Source organism: Cyanistes caeruleus, chromosome 2 (assembly GCF_971803275.1).
Source record: "Cyanistes caeruleus chromosome 2, bCyaCae1.hap1.1, whole genome shotgun sequence".
Lineage (NCBI taxonomy): Eukaryota > Metazoa > Chordata > Aves > Passeriformes > Paridae > Cyanistes > Cyanistes caeruleus.
In genome coordinates this window covers 13,088,788-13,112,506 of record NC_141702.1, presented here as the reverse complement: position 1 = coordinate 13,112,506, position 23,719 = coordinate 13,088,788, and the positions used below count along the sequence as shown (strand labels likewise).

The window sequence follows — 23,719 nt, the reverse complement described above, 5'->3', positions numbered from 1 at the left end:
ATTTCCTTCTCACTGAAAGCTCAGACGGAGCTCCTATTGGAGCTGCATTTTCAGTGGTCAGCTCAACTTCTGCCTGTAAGGCGGTGGTCAGTAGGCTTAGTATTAACGAGATTTTCAAAAAAAGAATGTATCTTACTGGGACAACAGAAAATAAACCATTTTCATACTTTCAACCAAACATCTTGAAGTCATAGGAAATATAGCAATATAATACACAACGACCAACTATAGTTCCTCATCTAACTTTGCTTCCAGCCTTAAATGAGCTTCCACAGAGCTTGGAAGTTACTTTAATGTTTCCTAGTTTGTATCCTCATAACTTAAGACAATTGCAGAAAGCTACTCAGGAAACTGAAAATCCCACTTAGAAGTTAATCTAAGCTAAAAACATGGGAGTAACTGCAGACATTAACAGAGGAGTTGACATCTGAACTAGTGGCCTAGACTCCCCTGGCAGTGAAGAGAAATAGGTGCCATTCATAATTTTCTGATGTGAATACATAAAACAGGCATGAGAAACTGTTCATTTCCAGGGTCTTTTTCTCCCAAACTACAACAGGAGGTAAGACTGCTTCCCAAAATGTAGGTGCTTCTCTAAACAGCTAACATTTGGTCATAATGAGATCAGTCTCCAGTGAATGAGGCTTAACTTGCTGCCTTTGCTGTCCATTTTCCTTTTTATGTAGTCCTTGTGCATTGCTTGGATGTCATTCAATTTTTTGGATGGCCTGTTAAAATATAAAATGTCTCAGAACTGTGGTATTTCAGTAAAACAGTGAAACAGAAAAGCCATTACATTAGTTTTAGCCATCTTGCATCACTTCAGGGAGAGATTACACTTCTATGACTACTTGGTGTTCCAAGAGCAAGGCGTGGCTATTACACTCAGTTTTGAGCTGTGCAGCCCTCATGCTTTATTTATACAGGTATGAAAAAGTGAAAAGTTATGACCTTTAAAATGCATGAATAGGTGCATTACTACTGAAAGAAAAAGGACAAAAAATTTCTTCACTTCTTGATGTAGCTAAGAGAGTAATACAAAAGTCAAAGATTCAATATTTTTCAAAGCTTTGTGGCTGTAAAAATAAATGTTGATCTCAGCCATGTGGGTTGTTTGTTTCTTTAGGTTTCTTTCTTGAAAATTTACCCAGGAAGAAGCATTATCTTTTCCCAATTAAGCTCTTGAAAACTAACCCAGCTTCAGTCAATCTTCACAACCAAGTAAAAACCATGACAGAATGGTTTAAAAAGAAAAGCTGACATATACTGTCTGGCACTGAAATTAAAAATTTTATAGTATCTTTTAAAAGTTCTTTTTTTCTATCTTGAACTGAATTTTTGACAGACATATTACCATTTCCTTTGTTCATATTTGAGTGCTGAATTATCTTTAATTACCATGAACATTCTGCCTGCATAAAAGAACTAACAAACTACGATTGTCAACTTTTGCATAGGTGTGTTCTGCTTACACATGAAGTATCAAAGACTGAGAAGAGGAAAAATTTACTGTAAGTAAATTAACATAGGTGGACCCAGGAGCCTTTTGGAATGTAGAATGGATACAAGTCGAGAAAAAATACTAATTTCCCAATGGACTTTTCATAATCTTCAGCCTTTTATCAGAAGTCCAAGGAAAAGAAAAAGAAATTAGCCTTTTCACTTAATGGCCAAAATAATTTACTATACTTTCTCTAGGACAGAAACTGTTTTTAAAGCTCTGAAAAGGCAAGGTGTATATGGGTAAATCATCTTCTGCTGACATGAGCAAAATATTTTAAATAGAGTTTCTTTTGATCTACCAGAAAACAATTTTTTATTGTTTATAAAAACAGACAATATCCATATTATTCAAATATTAGTTACATATTATTCAAATAATAATTGTAGGTTATTATACAAATAGTAGTTACATGTTACAGATCTAATCATGCCATGTGTCCTCACATGAGAGTTGTGAGAAAATACAGAACACAAAATTGATAATAGGATAGTTTGGCTGGGCCAGCCTATTTGGATTCTTAGCTGGGAATAATACACCACTTTCACAAGTCACCTGAAAGGACAAATTCCAGCCCTTGTAAGCCCAAGCTTAAAGTCCTTGCTTACTTCAAGACAGAGCAGAAGTAGAACTGCAAGCAGCCACTCTTCTTCATCTCCATGTAGAAGTGTTTAGCAGCCACACACTGCACAGTACAGCAAATAGAATGATATTTGAAACCTGTACAACAGTCTATTCTTAATGTACCAAAATTAAATTAACTTTGGTAATAGCTCTCAAAGTAAATATGCATTTACTTTGAGTGCCTACATGCCATGTAACTCAGTCTTTGCTGATATGTCATAATCTTCCTCAAGTCCAAATGCATGATCATTGCTCCTAAAAATTTTTCAGAAACTGTACTTTTAAGAGATAAAAAATCATTTTACAATTTATTTATACTACAGCAAGTAATTTCACCTGGAAATTTAAAACCTTAGAAGGAAAAATGCTCATTAAATTAAAAAAACTCATTAATTAAACAGTTTTGCTAAATAGATTTTTATGCTAATTATTATTATTATTACTTTGAAATCATATTGAGTCTGACACAGCTAATGAATAGCAAAAATAATTTTGACCAACAGATAACCAATGGATCAACACTAAACTATTTATTTGACAAGCTTTTCAGCTCAACTACTAAGTAAAAAAAAAAAATCTATTCACAGCTATAAACAGAATGTCCAATATCATTGTGTTTGGAAAAGCTAAGTATTTTTTCATGCTGGAGCTACATCTGTGCCTCTCAAAGTGTCTAGAATATTAGCACCCCTCCCCTCTTCTTCCCTCCATCTCCTGAGACCATCCTGAAGGCTCGGGCAGGCTCTGCAAGCTGCAGCACAGCGCTGCAGAGAGGCTGAGCCACACTGCCACTCTCACCTGGTGACAGAGCCGCTGCCAGCTGTGCCAGGGTGCTGGATCAAGGGCTCCCAGGACATCTGCAAAGTCCCTGTCAATTACTCTGAGGTTCATTTCACTGCCCCCTGATAAGCCACCAGACAGAAAACTGACTGAAGGATGTCTTGAACATTTTCTCTATGTTCACCCCCTACCCAGAGCCAGCTCCTGTCTTGTCCCCAGGGGATTCTTCCAGACTGCTGCTCAGCAGCTGGGACAGCCCTCTGACTCACCACTCTCCTGGGCAGTGAAAGTGGACCTCAAATTGATTGTAATTATAAAAAGGAATAAAACACAGGGAGGGCTGAGATTAGAACTGGATTCTCATAATCCACATTCATTATCAGCACTGTCACTGTGTAGCTTTTGTCCCTGTCACCTATCACCCCCCAGAGGGAACCCTGAAGACATTTAGGAGGGACAGTAGCAGAGGCAGAGGACTTTTCAACTGTCCAGCTCAATAACTCAGACTGAGAGGTTCAGTACTTCTTATCCCACCAAAACAAATGCACTTTTGGACTCATTCACAGTAAAGAACATAAGATCCACTCTTTTTAAGAAGGAAGGAGGAAAACTTTCATAACAAACACAAGATAAATTGGTTTTGTTTTGCTTAATTTTTTTCCTCTTCTTACACTAAAGCTTTTCTCCCTTTTCCCATTATAGGTGACTTGCTAAAAATACTAACTCTTGAATTTTATTCAAGACACATTATTTAGTACTCTTTTTCCAAGTCTCAATCCAATACAATTTGCTATTCAGGAATTTTGTGACTGCGATAGATGCAGAAGAGGGCCCTAGGAAGAAAAAAAAAAAAAGGATGGATTCATTTAACTCAAAATGAAACCTCATAATTTTACATATTTTAAATTATTAGAACAGAAACTTGCATTAAATATAGTCACTTCTGAGACTGAAAGATAAGAAAATACAAAATACAAAATACCACCACTGCAGTCTGGAAAACAAGGTATTCTCTAGTTAGATTTTACTTGTCTGAGTGTGTTTTGATGCTTTGCTTTATTTTGTGTTATTACTTAGATTTGAATTTCCCTGCCTGCCTCACCTTTATTTTCTATTTATTTACAGGTCCTTTCTGAGTATGTATATTGTCTTCATTGCCAGAATCCCTTGATTTGTTTGAAGTGTTATATGAAACACTTTAATTGATTAGTTAGTTTCTCAAAAAACCTTTTGTCATGTCGCATGGATGAAGAATATCATTGAGACAAAAGAAACTTCCCAAAAAACCACTCAAAGAGTGATAAACCCATGGCCAATAATTCCTTTAGAGTAGTTACAATAATCTACACAGTAATTCAATAAATTCAAGACATTAGCAAGGACACAATTTTTGATCCCTGCTTTGAGCACTTATTAAGCTCAAAAGGAATCATCAATCAGGGCTAGGAAAACAGTATTTGAAACACTCTTCCTGAGGCATATCGTGCTGTGCACTAATTAAGTTTATACTGTATTATTTGTCAGGTTATCAGTAATTTATGACAATATCAATAGATAATCTTCTGAAGTATAGGTCACCATTAGTTAATTATGTATGATCAAATCTAGAATTAATTTCTACATTGTATAGAAAGACTTCACAACAGATACACAGATGTCTGAGCTTAAAGTAAATACAGATACTTGGGGAACAACTGGGTAGGTATGGTGATTTTGGAAGATATACACCTGGGACTGGGAACATATCTAATTCACAGCAAACACTTCCTTTGTAATTCTGTTTTAATGAAGTTATTCAATTTCTCCTTTAGCCTACTAAATTTTTTTTACCATCTTCCCTCTTGCAGCATAACTGGTCTTGCTGCTAATTTTCTTAATGTTGCTCTTATCCATAAATTCCAGCAAGGCTTAGCTAGTAAGTTCTTCTGGAGCTATTCCAGACCAAAGTGCATCCCAAATTCATGGCAATTCTACTGGGCTCCTAAGACATGTAGACATAAATACACATACTCATGCATGCAATATACAAACAATCAGTCATCCAAAATGACCAACTATTAATTAAATGTATACGGCCTTGAATGAGAGTTTTGTTTCTTTCATGACAAGAGTTTATTCCATTTAGACTTTTTTTAATTTTCAGTTCTCACACACTCAGAAACTTATTTCTATTTCTGGGTTGCCTGTGAAAAGAGGACAGCATATCAGGTGTGCCTCTCTGTACGAGCACCTAACACCTCACAGCCAGGTGAGTCAGCAGCTCAGCTCTGCGTGATGTACTCAGACCTGGTACAGCATAACACTGCTGGTCTACTGAGTGTTGCACCTCCAAATGTGATAGAAAAGATGAACCTTCTTTCTTTCACAAACTGAAGCTAAAGACTAAAGAAGAAAGTGATAATAAACCAAAAATCTTTAGGCTAAGCACTATAAAGGGTCAGGAAATAAAATGAATGCAGAAAAAGAGGAAGTATTCTGAACATCAAATGAACATTTATGTCATTTTTGGCTCTGCTAACACAAACCAATTCCAGTGCAGCCTGTAATTCCAGTTATACAATCCTCTATTACCACTGCTGCTGTGTAGAGAGCATAGAGTTTACAGTAGCATCTTTGTGTGCTGTGCTCCAACTGCTCTAGCATCATCATGATTATTAGTTCTAATGTTCACTAAACATTTTCACTGCCTCATCTGTTTTATGACTCTTGCAGTGAACATATTCCATTATGATTAGTAAAACAGAGGTATTTAGAGAAGTATTTATGGATTAAATACTATTAAAATTTCAAGAAGAGGCTATTTCTAACAGAGCTTGTTTATTGTATGAGAAATATCAGCCGCAACAACAAAACCAAGAAGAGCAGAATGCACTCCAGCTGCCTCACATTTATATTTCTTATTAAAAATTTTATAATTAACTCTGCTAAACCCCAATCTAAATACACATAAACAAGGCTGAATGCATGTACCCACATGGAAAACAATGGTGCTACAGCCACTTACACCTTTTCAGCATTTGTCTCACATTGTGTTAACACCTCTCCTAGTGTTTTTCAGTCCCAACTTGGAACAGCAGGTGTTGTTCCGTGAATCATGATTTATACCCAATTACATTTGTTTTCTATTGTGAAATATTTTTCACGGAGGAGTCCAACAAGAGTAAACCTAATTGAAGCCTTAATAGACAATCATCTCAAGTAGAACAGCTTGAATCAGAAGCAGCTTTACTGAAACCAACAGCAGTGATCTCTGTTGCCTTGTAATGGATAAATAAAGCAGAACATGGACATTTTATACTCATTTAGTACTGGTCAATAAAACAAGTTAATAACAAGGAAGCTCTGCCACAGTCTTTCTGTACTTCCTGTTATGGATTAACCCTGGTGGTTTGGTAAGCACCACACAGCTGACTGCTCACTTCCCCAGCTCTCAGCTGGATGGGGAATGTCGGTGCTTGCTCCTAACATGGGGCACCAATTGACGGTGGATTCAAAAGACTGACACTGAAGATGGTGGCAAGCATCTGCAGTTTATTATCTTACAGTAAAATTTTCCCACCTTTCCCCCGTGTAATCCCATGGGCAACATCATGCAGCACCAACTCCTTCCCCAACCACTCCCTCTTTTATAACACTCATCCTTACTGGACACAGCTGTGACCTATCAAGGCCAAGACTGCTTCTACTCTGTAATTAGCGCAGCTGCCCGCAGAGGAAAAAGAAAGAATAAAAGCAATAGGGAAAAAAAAAAAAAAAAAAAAGGTAAATAAATGAAGGATATGTGGAAGAAGGGAGAAAAATACAAAAAAATCCCAACTGTTGCAAAGGTAATCGCTCACCACCTCCCACAGTAGAACAATGCTCAACCACTTCCCAAGCAAAAGATTGCTAACCTGCCTAAAACCCTTTCTTTTCCCTTTTATTGCTGAGCATGATCTTATAGGGCAAGGAAGATGTCTTTGGATGGTTGAGATTATCTCCCCTTCTTTTCCATTGTGCATTCTCCAGTCTAGTCTCTGGAGTAGGCCACACTGAGAACCAGAGAAAGCCATGATGCTGTGCAAACACTGCTGGAAAATTAGTGTATTGTCAGTTCTGTTCTAAAACAGATTGCCATGTAAGTGTTTATGAAGAAAATTAACTCAATCCTAGCCAGTCTCAGTACAACTGCCTTATTATAAATTGGCATAATTTGTCTGATTTTTTTTTTTTTTTTAATTTAAGCTGGAGTTCTAATGACTGGTAACTGAAATAAAAAATTTTGTTTACACACTTCAATGATTACCTCTGTGTTATTTGAAACTAACTGTGGTGCTTAAACTATGTTATTTGAAAACAATTAACATTCATTCTCTCTCCTCAGTTTAAACCCCTATTAGCCTGTTTCTAATCAAACTGTGGAGGAATTATCACTTTCAAATCATGCTGGCACTTGTTCTGGAAATAAAACAGTCAAATATCTCTGGAAATATATTACATGTATACAGAAAATGAAATATATTGGACACTTTAATTTCTGTATACCTTAGCATTGTTAAAGAAAACAGCGCTTTTTCTGTCTTTAGATGAAAGTACACGTTCACTGAGAGTACAGCTTAAGTTGGTTTTCATGATATTTTTGGAACATGGAACACACCTCAGAGTTCTGTGCTGTGCTCTGAAGCACCAGTGACTGGACTTCTTTGGAGGTCAGACCTTAGGGTATGCACTACTCTGAGAAGAGCAGGACTACACTGCTAACACGGGCCCTTCTCATTTCTAGCTATGAACACCAAGAGTAGAGAGACCTGAACTGAAAGCTGAGAACCAAAATATGGACCCAGAAGCATAGAGGGGCTGTAATTATTGGTGTAGCCAGAGTGCTTTGAGGATGTGTCAGTTCTGTTTCTAGATCCACACTGGGTTTTGTGGAAGGGGAATGTTCACTGGGGCTCCACCATACCTCCCAGTACTTTCGTCTGACTCACAGAAGAGCAGCTGAATTGGCTTTGAATCCACATCTGGGACCAGCATTACAGGAGCAGAACCACATCTCTGTCTGGGGAAGGCTGGTGGGAGACCTGCAGCACTGTTGTAAATGAGAGATTTCAAATTGCTTAGATTTCAGAAAATATTAATCCATGCAATTATTGTTATTTCTAATAGAAGTAGTCTGCTAGAAAGGTGCTACATTACCTCAAACTGAAACATACTGCCCTATGCTAGCAATAATAATAATAATAAAAACAATAATTTGTTTGGGTTGGGCCCCAAATACTCCAATAATAATTTTCTGTTTAAGTGGATTATTGATGTTGCTGCCTGGCTGGAAGCCAGATGACCATCAGTTGATTTTGCTAACATTGATCAACAATGTAGAAGGCCTATGAGTTCCCTCTTTATTGTAGTTACATAGATTTACTATGGCCAGACTTTCACCATGCATGATGCTCCTTTTCCTTGACCAGTTTGTGCAGCTGTGATACTGTTTACAGAATAAATATAACAATCAAAATAATATGATGCACATTTTAATACAAAGTGGAGGAGTATTTGCAGTCAGCTTTCCCTTTACCCAATAGCCAAAAAAAAAAACCTCAGCTCCAAAATTATCAGTCTTTCCATCAGACATTCACAATCCCTTGCTCTCCTTCCCCTGCGTCCCCTCACTGTTGCAGGCATCATAACTGTACCAGTCATGTTTTAAAACACATTCTGTAATTGGTCTCATTATCCATCATCAGTGAGACATTTAATTGCTTCTTATGCAGTTGGTCAACACATTGGAATTGCGTTTTATTTCACATATTTCTATGTGAAACCCTTACAGAAAGTCCGGTTACCATACTTCACTTTTCTGTTTATTTTCCAGTGCAGTATGTGTTATAACATGCTGCATGCTGAGAATTCTCAGGTTATAAAGTACACAACCAAAATCATTGCTTAAAAGCTTTTGGTGATTGCTTATGCCTCTCAGTCCTAATGCATCAGTGAAATCTTTGGAAGAAAATAACAGTGCATGGAGATTTTAGAAAATACACATTTTTTTATTCGCATATTAAATGTAGAAAATAATCTCAAACATTACTATTTCTGATGAAGCCAGAAATCTCTCACACTGTGCAGAAGAAGGGAAGGCAGTGTTACAGGGATTAATAATGCATCTAATATGAATCTCTTGGTAAAATTAAAGATGAAAGAAACAACATAAAAATAGCATGAAAGCTGAGACATCAAAACACAAAAGCATGGGCATTCTGAATTCAGACTGCCATTTCACTTTTATTACAAATCTTTTGTTCCCAGGTGTGTAACAAAGAATTACATAGATTCAAGAGCATTTTTGAGCCAAACTATTGCATCCATTTATGAAAAAAAATAATAGTTTAACAGCTTTAATAAATACCCATTCACATACCAGTAACTTACTTGTGCAGGAAGGTAGTAATATAATGTACTATTCAGGCTCCCTGATACTTCAAATTACAAATACCTGTTTTCAGAGCTTATAATTTTGCAGAATATTAATGAATTGGGATAAAATTTTCTATGACAGATGCTGCCTGAGGCTGTTTCTTTGGTGGGCAATATTCAATCAAACAACTCAACCATTTGGGAGAATTGAATTAGGAGAAAATTAACATTAAAAAGTGTCAGCTAACTGATTTTATAAAGACAAACCATGCTTTGAAGCCTAGACATCACAATTGCACTCAGGGTGATTTTTACCACCTTTTTAAAACTGAAAATAAATTTGACCAATTTTAAACATGAATAGAAAACTATAAGCCAGTTTTTGCATACTCTGGACAAAAGGTTGCTAGAATTTGTTTTCAGCTAACACCATTCTCTGTGCTGTGCATAGAACTACAGATGTTCCAGGCCTCAGAGAGACTGGGGGCATCGCACATCACTCGACCACGTAGGAGTCATCCCAAAAGAATGAATGAGCACACTTTATCCTTTGTGGTTCCTTCACACCACATCTCTGCACAATTTTTGCTGTGGTTTGTTCATGGTTTAGAGGGAAAAGCTGGACAAAGATGATGTTAACCAGGCACCAAAGAAGGAGAAGAATCAGAATCTCATGTGTGGTCAATTAATATTCTACTGGCAAAAAGAAACTGAAAGACATCACTGTAAAAAGTATCCACTAAATGTAGTCAACCAATATGAAATACCAACTCTTTATTTCTGAAATATAGAGTATCATAAAGCTTACTGACCATAGTTCTCTGCCACAGAACACAACAGCAGGGTCATTTGTTTGGGATAATAAGACCACTATGGGTAAAGAGATGCTACATGATTACTAATGTAATAAGTAATGCAGCATTCAATGTGCTTGATGAACCTAGGGTATTAATTTTCATAACAGTAATGGAGAAAAATTAATTCAGCAACTACATGAGTGAATGCTGATGGACAGGGATAATAACCTGGCAATGAATGACAAAGAAAACTGAAATACTTTGGGTTTTTCTCACCCTTACCAGAAAAGCCTGCTCCCAGCCCTCTGCTCCCAGGCAGAGGGATTATTTAGTAAAACTAGATTATTCAATCTGCAGAGCCTGAAAATAGCCCTAAGGCTGTGGAAGATTGGCCACTGTAATTATAAAGCTATTTCCTAGCTATTAGGAAAACACTGCAATAACAGATCATACCTTTAAAAAACAGAAAGAAAGTCCTGGGAATTGTAAGCTGAACACAGCAAGTGCAATCCCTGGTGGGATGGAGGATGCACATTGTCCATTTATGAGCGTGCAAGAAGATAAGAAGGCAAACAAGATCAGCACCAATTTACAAAGGCAAATCCCACCTGGCCAACTGGTTGCCTTCCATGGTTGCCTTCTATGACAAAATGATGGACTGAGAAGGTAAATGGTGACAATTCCTGTAACTTCTACTGCACTAAGGCATTTGGCAATGGCTTCCCCTACATTCTTGTGGCTGAGAAACTGTGGTGGGACAAAGTCTTTTAACTGGGCTGAAAAGTGGCTGCAGCACTGGGTTCCAAAGCAATCATCAATGGCTTGAGGTGTAACAGTTGGTAATGAAACAAATACTCTAGGGCTGGAAAGCAATCCAATAGTTCATCCTGGATGATGAAGCAGAATGTTCCCTCAGAAAATTTGCTGAAAAACTGTTTGACACACCATGTTATATAGATTCAGCTCTAGGAACCTTGAGAAAAGTGAAGACTGGGTCAACAGAAGGTTTGTGAAACTCAGGAGGGAGAAGCCTTAAATTCTGCACATGGGGTGGAATGACCTCATGAAGCAGAGCTGGCTGAGTAGCACCTGACCAAAAGGTCCTAGGGGTTGCAGTAATTACCAAGCTGAAGATGAGCAGAAGTGCACCACCAATATGAACGAGATAAAGTGTACAATGGGCTACACTATTAGAAATGAGGCCAGTACTTAACATGTCACTATACATAGTATTGACATGGCTACAGCTGGAGTAACATGTCCAGTTTTTGGCTCCACAGCTCAAAATGAGTGTCAGGAAACAAGAAAGAGTCCATCTGAAAGCAAACAAGCTTTTCAGGAGCCTAGAGTATATGGCCTACAATAAATGGAGAAACATGTAAATGTTAGTCTGGAAAAGAGGAGGCTAAGGCACAGCCCAAAAGCAGCCAGCCTCCTGAAGGAGTGCCATTACAAACATGACCTGACCAAACACTTTTGAATGATAGACAATTTAAAAAGAAACAGCTATAGAAAGTGGCAGCTTAAGAAATTCAAATTGGACATTATGAAAACGTTTTTCTCAATACAGATAGCACAGCACTTAAGCAGTCTATAGTGGTGAAATCATCATCCTTTCTAAAACAAGGTAAGAAAAAGCCACACCTGATACCAATTCAGGATTGACTCACTTTGAACAGGAGATGCATTACATGGACTGCCACACACCCATTCCAGCTACCACTTCTATGAGTCTAACCCAGAAAAAAACTCCCTTCTGCTAAATCTTAGTCCACCCAAATAGTTTAATTCAGGAAATCTGAATTGTCTAGGAAAAAAAACAAAGCTGAACAAACATTACTAGCAATTTCCACAGTCCACTCTTATTATGTACAAAACTCATTTTTCGTTGCATTTCTACGAATGTATTATACCTGGAAAAAGATTCAATGACTTCTAACTACTTGACATCAGCTATGGCAAATAAATTTTTCCTCTATAGTGGACCATCTATTTCTTAAATCTTATTCCATCTCCCTCTGCAGAATTTAACTTCTTTTCCAGGGTCTTTCAGTTTTTATGGAAGGACTGTTCTGTCAAGAAGAGACTTACTGATACAGAGTTCTGCTAAGACAAAAGAATTTATGAATATAATCACCATGGAAATAAGTTGTAGCAATTCACAAGATTCACAGATTTCAAAATTTTAAGGTCAGAAACAGGAATGTGGGAAATTACCTGATAATGCAACAGTTTCACAGAAAAGGGTGTAGTTGGGTGACAATCTAAATGTGAACAATGCCACTGTGATGCAAAAAGGCATAGACTAATAAATTAGAAACAGTCAGATAGCCTATAAACAATTCTTCTGTTCTACTCTGCTCCGTTCAAGCCTCAGCTGGGTTTCTTTTCCAATTTTGAACACCGCAGTTTGTGAAAGATTTAAAATTGAAGAGAGCTCAGTGGAATAGTATGAACAACTGGGATTCTAGAAAACATAACTGGAGAGAAAGAAAAACATGAATGAATTATGATTCTTTAACCTAGAAAAAAAAGAAAAGCAGAAATTTCTCAAATATATAAAAGGCTGCAGGTAGGAGAGAAGGAATAAATTATTTTCCATGACCCAAGATATAGAACAAGAAATTATGTGTTTAGACTGCAACAATGTTTGAAATTAGGATTAGAATATTAGAAAGCAGTAATAAAATGGTAAGAATCTCTGGGAGATTATAGACTCTGTAGCTCTAAAGACTTGTAACTTCAAAAGGATGTTTGTGATCGACCAATACTCACAGAGATATTGCTCAGGAATGGTGCAGATTAAATAATGAATATACCAAAGTGCTTTTTTTAAAATTTTTTTCCTATTTCCATATATGGAAAGTAATGAATTTATTTGCTTATTCCAAAAAATACATTGAGCATTAGATTGTATTAATCTCTCTTTTTTTCTGAAGGGTTAAAAATTTTTGTCTAAAAAAATATAGTGTTTTATCTCTCCTTTGGATGTGATTTGGTTTCTTCCAGCTATCTTGAACTGATGGGTTTTATCTGGATACCATGAAAATTCCCACTGTTTCATTTACAAAGAGAACTTAGAAGTTTGAGTTATCTGACAGAAACATTTCCATACTATAAATACTTTTTCAAGCCTTTGCTTGTGAGCACAAGTAATAATCTAGAAAGTGAATATGAAAACAAGATGCAATTTCTATTAATGAAAATTATTCAAATAAACAGTTTTGCTCAATTAATACATTTGATAAAGCAGCTATTTTCTCATAAGCTATTTGTGAACAGAAGGGAGGGAGGGGGAAGACAAGAAAGAAATAATGTGTCAAATAAATTATGCACTAAGAATCATGAGCCCAGAGTTGAGATGAGCATATATGATTTACACCATTTTCAGTTTAACTTATTACCACCGTATCTTTGCAGACTCTTTCTTCTTTATTAGCTTCATTTATCTCTAATCCTCAACTAAACACATAATAAGGCTTAATCATATTTGGTGTGGGTAGGTTATCGAAGCCAAATTTCCCTGTACAGGTATCTCTGGGGTTTCAAGGAATTATCTGTTTCTGGTTTGGAAGAGTATTCATGCATCCAATACTATGTATGACTTCAGCTATAAACCCAGCTCACGTGCTGCTGTCAGGATATTTTATTTAAAACAGCTTCTTTTTTTTTTTTTATTGGAGGGGGAAATAATTTCTGTACCAAGAAATATATTACTCAGTCATACAAAACATTTTTCAAGTTCAAGTTAAATTCAGAAAAACTTTTCAGTTCAAAAATATTCAGCATTTTCGCAGATTCTAAATATTTTGTTTTGACATTAGCATTTATTCATTATAATTAATGAGAAAAAAACCCTCATCTTTCAAAAGAAAATTTCACTTTCCACTTACTTATGCTTCATATATAAGTATCTCATTTTTCCACTTTAAAAAGTGCATATTAAAAAACCCAAAACATTCTTCAGGTCAAAAATATTGCCTTAATAGAAAATTACACTTTCATAGGTTATTTTTTTGGGGGGGGTGCAGGGGGAGGTTTAATGCCGGATGAAGTTTAAAAAACTTCAGAATTTATAAACAGTCTTGTTTCTGGTTTTTGGTTGTTTCTTTGGTTTTTTTCTGTTGTTTTTTGTTTTTATTTTTTAATTGAGCTAAAAGACTCACTGGCCAAATCAGGGCTGTATAATTGTGAATTTCACCATTTTCTGGACATAGGTTACCATCTCAGCCTCAGGTGATTATCTCCCCATGAAATGGCCACAGTACAATCTCTACAAGCTTATCCCGGGGATCAAAGTCTCTTCAAAGGCCTTTTATCATTAGCAATCCTCTCATATTCTTCCAACACTGCACAGAGTCTTCATGGGCCACACTTTCACACACAGAATTTCATCTCTGTTGTGGATTATTACCCTCCAAACTTGATGACATACAAAAAATTACCATTCTTATAGCACTGTATATAAAACATCAATGATGGTCAACATATCAGGAAAGTGAAATGAAATGAATATGCAGTCATATTACTGAAGTTTATTTGTGTTTAACAGTACCCCCACATCCCATGTTCGTTGTATTACACTTATACCTGGAGAGATGTCTCCCCTGGAGGCAGCCCTTGTCCTATATAATTGCTATCAGGCAACACAGAATACCTTCTGTGAGGTGAAAGAAGCAAGAATATTCCCATTTACATAGGAGAAGGTGAGCAGAACAGAGATTAAGGGATAGAGCAAGTAATGGATTAAAACATCTAAAGAAGGATTTGGAGAAAATGGAGATGTTTAGGCAGAAACTGTAATCAGAAAAGCAAAGCAACAGCTGCCGCTTAAACTTGGAGGCACTTAAACCCAGAAGAAACTGTAGATTTGAGTTTGCAGGAGGTTAGTGCTTCTCATTAGAGGCATGCCTGAAGTTTCCTGAATGCAAGCAGCACAGCACCTATCAACAGGGGCCTGCTGTGAACTCCTGCTAAATCCCTGGGGATCTTCCTCTGCTCTGCAACACCAACCATCCAGCGCAGGCCTGAGCTCAACACAAAATCAGGAGGTTTTAAGACATGCCTGCCACAAATTGTGATGCATTTGACCACCCATTCCATAATCAGCAGCAAAATCTGAAACCATGGCACCAGGAAAGTAGGATACAGTTCTTTTTTTCTGTTTTGTAGGAAAGAATGAAGCACCTATTTTTGGATGAACATTCTCATCTTAAGGCTATTTCCATTAAATAGTCTTTGAACTACGGAAACAGAAATAGGAACCCAGGTTCCTTTGCCTTCAAGTGAGTACTCTAATCCCTTATTTAAAAGTTTTGTTCAAGTTTCTTTGAATAATTTTCTCAACAAGGGCAAAGTTACAACATAGCAACTGGAGAATATCCAGACAGCCTGTAGTGTGTCTTAAATAATAGGCACACACTTAAAAGGAATGACAGAGTTTTTATCCACTGAGGCTACATAAGGAACTAAACACGGAATTCTGACACCTACGATGAGTACTATATCCATGTTTTAAACCGTTCTTTAAATAATAATTGATGGCACCAGCCTACATCTCAGTGATATGACCAGGATCACTAAAAAACTTTTTACTACAGCTAAGAGTAAAACAAACAGCTATGAATCCAGTCTTGTCTCAAGTCAGATTTTTTTTCTTTTCTTTCAATCAGACCTTTTTTCTACTGAAATCAAATTAATTTCTGCTTTTCTTAAAGGGGGAAGGATGAAATTAAGGTACTACTGTCATACCTTATGCAACTTGTCTGAAGTATATTCAAATCATGCTGCATCTTCAAACTTAGGGATAAACATAAATTTTGCATGGCTTTTTTCTTCCATTATTATTGAAGGAACAACACAGCTAAGTAAAATGAGCTGTAGTCTACACTCATTTATGCATTATACATAAAGTAGCTGGTTACAGTTTAGTATGCTACAACTCTAAAAAATCCTTCTGTAAACAATGGTTTTGTACAGACACAATCAGCAGAAAAAGAGTATGAAGGTAACAGGGTTAACCTGTGAGCCAATTAGCTGAGACAGACTTTTAGGTGAAAGACTTACATACATGAATAGACACGACCCAATGGATCCAAGATTGCCTTGAGGCTGGGAAAATGTTGCTTGGAAATTACTACTGGAAATAGTATTGAATTTACAAATTTGGGCTACTTAATTTTTGTTGAGCAGAAACTTATTTTTATGGCATCACAGTGCAGTCTCAATGAATTTATTCAATACTTATATCTTAGAAAATTGAAATGAATTCTAATTGTATGCATTTGTAATTTCTAAGCATCTATAGCTGTATTCTTTCTTTGCAGACAGAAATCTCACTGGATTCAAAGAAAACTGTGTGCATGTATCTCTGACAGCCTTTTCTTATTGTAGGCAGGATGATGCTGGTCTGGCCCTAAAATTGATATGCATTTTGAACAATTTAAGTCTCCAGAAATGGGCTCTGTATTTGAAAAAGAAAAAGAGAAGCTCAGTCCAAAAGGTTTTCATATATAGCAAGGTATGATTCCCTTACTGAATCTAGTTCTGTTACTCAGTCAAAAGGGTTCAGCTAACATCATGAACTATAAGAGTGAAGCTCAAACTGTTTATGAATAGCAAGTGTCACACAAATTGAATTTCAGCTTTGCTATTCAGTCAAGGGGTATTTGTTAGTGCTTATAATATTTAGAAAGTAATTTTCGAGTTCAGGTTTTGAAAGACTCACAGATAAAATATATTTTATAAAATATTAACTAGCCTAATAGAAAGAAGCATTGAATGCTCATTTTATTTCAACGTTTAATTTTCATGGGAGTCCTTCAGGGCAGCAGAAATATCATACATATTATTAAAAATGAGCAAAATTATAATAGAATGCAGTTACAGAACAATGACTTAATAAAGGATCCCAAAGCACATATGAAAATGGAAAAAGTCAAGCAAATAACCCTGTTATAACAGAAGCAGGCAGATATTAGGTTGCATACAGCTTTCCAATTAAAAAATAAAAAAAAGCTAAAGAAAAGAAAATATAGTGGACAATCTGTCTAGTTTTAAAGGGGAAATGCAAGAAAATATCATATCATACTTAGGAAAACATTTTGCCTTTTCTCTTTCAGTAGTTTGGGAAAGAACTAATAATAAGATAAACATAATTAAGTAACCAGTGTGCACTTGGAAATATATTTATTATCTATTTCTTGTTAAGTCATTTAGGGACAAAGTTAACACATCATCAGTGGAGAGTCATAAAATGAAAATGCAATTTTTATGAAAAAACACTACTTTATTCCTTATGGTCTGATATTTCTGAAAAGGCTTCCAGTCTTTAAAAGTGATTTAGGGAAGCCCTGTCAGGAACTGCAAAATGTTAATTGAAGAAAGACATCAAAATGTGATATGCCATGTGATAATAGTCCACCTAACAAGATTTCATTAGAAAACAATTACAAACACTTTTGAATTTTTTTTTTCTGGGAGCTTTTTTTTTGAAGTTGTACTACTTTCTGGAGATATTTTTTCCCTGTATAAACATTACAAAGTCATTTTTATTTTAGATTTATTTGTAGCAAGAGCTAGAGGAGACTGTGGAATTTTTCCTTGCAGACTGCCATTATTATCCTCCTTTTACAGAAGGAACAATGTAACCAACTTTATTAAAGCCATGTCAAAATCCTATATTCAGAAGGGACCAATATTCATGACTGTTTCAGTTTCAGAGCACCAGCTCTGGAGTGCCAACACCTTTAAAAAAGATGTTTTTCTTCTGGCAAATATTCAACATCTTGTTATAGCAGTGCTGTGGATTTAAGCTCACCCTGTTACTACATGATCACAGAATAAGCTATGAAAGAAATTGAGGGAGTAGGTAGTTGGGGTGAAAGTTTGCTATCAATTGGAATCCTCTTACTCATTATTAAACATAATATGAAACTGTGTCTTTACTGAAAGAAAAAAAACAAACAAACAAACAAAAAAACCAACTAATCAATCAAACAAAAAAACCCAGGGTGAAATGGGATAAATAAAAATAAAATCAAAATAAAAGAACAAAAGTTCTCTTATACTGAATCTACCTAGAGCTGTATATGATTAAACTAACAAATTTAAGATCAAGCTTACTTTACCAAGATATTTCAAACACATAGTCACTGTTCTGTGGCTACAATTACTTGGTCAGGTTCACCACAAGGCAAGACTATGTTTTATATTATTTTGTAACACAGACAAAAAATAAAATAAAATTTATATAAAATTCGCAAACCAAAGAATACAAAGCTTGCATAAGAGTAATATTCTACTATGAATAAGCAAATTCTCTTTATTTGACTGTGGTCATGTCTGCTTAGAGGGTTTTGCTGTTGTTGATTTTGTTGTTTAGTTTCTTCTGTCTCTATATGAAAATAGTGGCACTCTGGAACACTCAGAATAACTTTGAGAAAGACATAATCCAGGAAATAGAAGGATCAAGAAATAAAATTCACTGATAATTGATCTAACTTCACAGTCATCAACATCCAATTCTTCAAACATCCATAAAGGATATTGTTATAATCATAGGGAAGGCTTCTTTGCTTATAGTAGTAATTTAAGCTATAACATCCTCCCCTCCCCCCCATAAAAAAGCCTATGTGTTCAGTTCAGATTCCATTTAGTGTACAGACAGACATCTAAATGAAAATCTAGTCCCTCAGCTATTTTTCTTTCATACTCCAATGAATGAATAATGATGCTACTGTCAGGGATCTGAGTGTAAGATCTACAAACTCTTCCATCACTTCCTCAGGGTTTGCTATTTCTGTTCAAGATCAGGTCTGATGAGATGAACCTTGGATAAGATGTCCAGAAGAAAAGCAAAGTAAATGAGGAAGAGTTTTGTGGAGCTAGGATGGGGCTTCATGCCCTGACTTGAGAGCTGCATCAGAGCTCTGGCCCATGCTTGGACCAGGCTGCGGAGTTGGGATGGCCTTGCATGACTGCCATGACTTCCCTTGGCTTGGCCTCACCTGGCCCCAGACCAGCACTCCTGCTCCTCTCCCCCTGCCAGGGCACTGGGAGGCTGCAGTTAGGTGCAGCTCCAGCTCCCCAAACCCTGCCCCTGCCCAGCACCCTGACCTGCTGCTCCCTGAGAACTTAAAAGTGACTATCCCGTTTGGGATTCTGTCAACATAACAGCCTTCCAAAGGCTTTCAAATTAAGCTATTTCTTCCCATTCCTCCTCAAAATCTTTTCTCCTACAATATTTTTCTGGTTGTATCATTTCATCAGAAATTAAGTCTGGAGTCCTTACAAGTGTTACCTGATAAAAAGGAGCTGGGTAGAATCTAAGCAACTGGCTACATAGGCCCAGCCCAAGGATCAGTGAATCATACAATTAATTGGTAGCATGACCTTTCGAAAAACTTTAGCACAAGTCAGATACTACTCTTCCATACATTTTAGGGATTAAAACAGATTAGGAATAACTATTCTGAGGTAGTTTTGATGCAGCCATTTGGCTTTGGAGTTTAGAACATCCAAATGGACAATTATGTGGTTATACTGTACCTCAGGGACAAACAACAAGTCCTGGAAAATTTTACTTACAAGTGACTCTGTGAATGTAAGAACCATAAAATCACCAGAAGCCATCAGAAGAGCAGAAAAGAGGGAAAAGAAAAACTGTGACCACAACTATCTTCTTGATAGTTTCAGCATTATGGGATAAAAATGGCAAAAGCTGTCCAAGGCTGAAGGGCCAAAATCTGGAAAGGGCCACAGTGGGTCATTTGGTCCAACCTCCCTGCTCAAACAGGGTTATCCCAGAGCACATTTGCACAGGATTGGGCCCAGACAGCTCTTAAATATCTCCAGAGGGAGACTCCACAGCCTCTCTGGGCAATCTGTTCCAGTGTCTGCCCACCTGCACTGTAAAGTTCTTCCACATGTTCAGGTGGAACTTCCTGTCCATCACTTTTTTGCCCTTGCCTTTTGTCCTGTTGTATGGCACCACCAAGCAGAGCCTTGGTCCATCCTCTTGACATCCTCCTTTCAGATACTGATAGACACTGATGAGGTCTCCCTCTGTAATCTCGAGGCTGAATTGGCCCAACTCCCTATCTGAAGCCTCAGGACTCTCCCAGACTAGTTAGATGTAGAAATTGTATTTAGCTTCCACCAATTGCAGTGTGCCTGAAATAGATAAGAGCTTCTGGGCCTTTGAGATTCGATGTTAACAGGATTGTAATGGACAGATTTCTACAATCTAAAGTTCATAACAGATAGGAAAGTTTCCAGCCTTATCATCAGTTTTTTTATCTCTGGTTGTTTTTTGAAACATGTGTTCCTAAATTTTTCTGCACAAATGTTCCCCACTCATTAAAATCAATGGTAGTTTCAGCTCCACTTTTAGCAACAGAGGTCCAAGACTCCAAAGCTCAGCTCAAGGCAGGATGAAAAGAACATTTAAAAAATAAGGTTTAAAAGATAAGCTACTGAGTATCTATTTTGCCACATATTTTAAGGGTTTTCACCATATTAAATTAAATATAAATGCAACAGTTACCAAATGCCAAGTATGGAAAAAGGCACAAAAAGAAAAAATAGCAATGGAAAAATATAAATTCACTCTCTCAGAGTAGACCAGGACAGAGCCAGAGATTATGAAGTTATCGGGTTTCTTTCCAATGTTCAGAATGCAGAAAAAAATAGTAAGGGTCAGTAATAACATGTTAGGAATGTTGTGAATACCCATGTCCAGGTGCAAGGAGAGAGCATGGACCCTGGTTAATGAAGCTGAAGCTGGTCAATAATAAGTGTGAACAGTGATGCTGCACTGCCAGTGCCATCATCTAAGAGCAGCCAAGCCTGCACTCACTGCCGTGCTAAGGAAGCACCCAGAAGTTAAACATCTAAAGCAGATCATAAATTCATTAATCAAATTAGCTCAGACAAAACAGGCATCTCCAGCAGTGTATATAAACTTATATAAAAGTTTGGGGGTTGTTTATTTGTTGGTTGATAGGAGTTTTTTGTATGTGTTTTCTTTTTTTAACTTGACACTATCATAAAACTGTGACTGAAGAGAAACGGAGGGAAAATTTCTTCCTGAGGGACAGTGGTAGAGCACAAAGCTCTGAGACAGCGTACAGAGAACTGAAATGAAACAAGGAAATGGATGCTGGAGGTGTGTTGAATAGAGGTCGTGAGGAGAGGTGAATTGTAAGGGATTGTAAGTCCTTCAACAAGAGACAAAATTCTCTCATTGAGCAGACTTGCAAAACTGCAGGGGATCGCCCAAAAAATGGTTAAAATCTGGCAGGAGATGCTCCTAGTTCGAAGGGCAGAGCCTTTCCTATACCCAGACTCCTTCTGCACCTGCAGTTTGGTGAAGCAGTCTGTTCTCCACTGTTTTGCACAGAAAGGATGAAATAATGTTTTGTTTGTTTAGAAGTATCTAAAAATTACTCCACATAGCCTTGATGATTGGCAAACGTGGGAAGTGTGAACTGTGCGAGTGCAACCTAAAAAGATGCAGACTTTAAACGGGAAAAATGTAAAGCGTTTAGAAAACAGAAACTGTCGATGAAGGTCTACGGAAAATGGCTTTCAACTTGGACTATCTTTAACAATGAAGCACATTAACAGTTATTAAAATAAAAGTCAAAATATTTAAACAATGTTTTACAGCTTTAGCTCTAGATCTATTAGAGTGTCTTCATAATTTAATTTAAAATGTTGCAGTTGGTGAAGGTCATGCTGTAAAAGAACATATAATTTCTGACAATCAGTAGAAAAGTATTTACACAATTCTAGAGATAAATAACATCCATCTGTTATGTTTAGTCCTCTGAAACTTTAAAATGCATGTATTAGGAAACACTCTCTTTTTTTGTTGTTTTCAAATTATCTTTCTGATTCTACAGGCCATAAATGTTGCATCCTTCACTGCTGCAAATCAGCTTAATTCCTGTAGTCTCAGGCCATAACCCCTGAGTTTATGAGACATGGGAAGTCTGTAACCATCAATAGATTAGTATAATTGCCACAGTAAAAAAATAACTGATGTCAGTCTTCGAATTTTACTAAACACACCTTTTTTTTTTTTCCCTCCATTTATGATGTGATGCCTTTGCATATGTTAAAAAAAAACAGTGAGTACAAGGAGATTCCACCCTACAAAGACAGCTGTATCAATACTTGAATTGAAAAAGAAAAGGATCATTCAAAGTAAACACATTTATCTAAGAAACTCGGCATTTGATCCATATGAATATAGGTTTAGAGCTTGAACCCTGAAAAACTGAAATTCACTATTTTTATTTAAGGATGTATGTCTCTCTATAATGAGAATAAAGTGATGGCATTATTGTTCTCAGTTAACTAAACCTGAAGACTGGCAAAAGGACAGCAGTGAAGAGAGATATTATCCATAAACACTGAAAGCAAAAATACTTGTGGCTAGATGACAAAACTATTTTCACTGCAAAGAAATGAGTAGATTACTTCCTGCTAAAAATGGTACTTTAATATGATTCACATCTGAACCAAAGAATGTCATTAGATTTTTTTCATGAAGTGTCTTAAATATTTAAATTCTCACTTCTCAGAAGTTCACACGGTTATAGAGAAAGACTAAGAACATAGAAGAACCAGGTTACAATCCCATCATTGACACAGCCTCATAGGGGAAGTGTGGTTAAAAGAAAAAATAATTTCTGAGCTGCATTTCCAAAATGTGCAAAATTAGGTACAAAACTGTGTATTGTTAGTAGCTACTACAAATGACAACTATTTAGATTTCATATATTTTCGGAAGAAATGGACTGCTACTGCCAGACAGGCTCGGCTTTTTACTTAGGACAAGCCATAGCGTGTCTTCTAGTTACACCTGAGGACAACCCACAACTGCTACTTTGTCCAGATGTGGAAAGACAGAGTCGTCTCACCTACTGCCATCCATCGAGCATTCCAACTTCACATCTAGGCGACGAAGAGACAGTCACCTCCTTAAGACACTTCATGCCGTGCTAAAATAGGAGGTGCAATAGGCGAGAGGAATAGCCCTCTGGAAATGCGTTTTTCTCCTCGGCGAAAGGAAGCCCAGGGTATCAGCTCAGGCCGCACAGCTGCAACCTGAGGTTGCTGAAGTGAGGTGAGGGGCACCCACGTCCAGCCTCGAGGGACAGAGCAACTCGTGGCCGTCTCTTCCGGGCGAGTAAGATTGATAGACTTTTTTTTTTTTTTTTTTTTTTTTTAATTTGCTTTTATTTCTTTCTTTTTTACTTCTGTACAGTCCAGGGGTACTTGGCAGCGGCTTCACGGTGGACACGATCTCAAACCTCCTTCCTCCGGGACGCCCCGCCTGCCGCAGCCCCGGGGCCAGCCGGAGCAGCCCGGGGGTCGGGGCTGGTCGGGGAGCTCGGGGCTCGGCGGGGGTAGCCCGGGGGTCGGGGCTCGGCAGGAGCGGCCCGGGGGTCGGGGCCGGCGTGCTGAGGGCAGCAGCGGGGCCGGGCGGGCAGAGCCGGGGCCCGGGCGGGCAGAGCCGCGGCCCAGCCCCGCCGCCGCCGGGCGCGGCCAATGAGCGCGGCCGGGGCGGGCTCGGGAGCGGCGCCGCCGGTACTTAGGCTCGCCGGAGGGGCCG

At 37.4% G+C, this 23,719-nt stretch overlaps 1 long non-coding RNA gene across 3 annotated transcripts; it reads right to left on the bottom strand.

The window, feature by feature from the left end:
- Positions 1–4,704: 4,704 nt before the first annotated feature.
- Positions 4,705–23,567, bottom strand: LOC111925973 (uncharacterized). Of its 3 annotated transcripts, none has more exons than XR_002862617.2 (5): positions 23,025–23,567; positions 12,313–12,575; positions 12,009–12,198; positions 7,848–7,973; positions 4,705–6,975 (listed from the first exon to the last, which is right to left on the bottom strand). It is a non-coding gene; the product is annotated as an uncharacterized LOC111925973 (long non-coding RNA). The 3 variants fall into 3 exon arrangements; XR_002862618.2 differs by having other exon boundaries at positions 4,705–6,972; XR_002862619.2 differs by lacking the exon at positions 12,009–12,198.
- Positions 23,568–23,719: the final 152 nt, after the last annotated feature.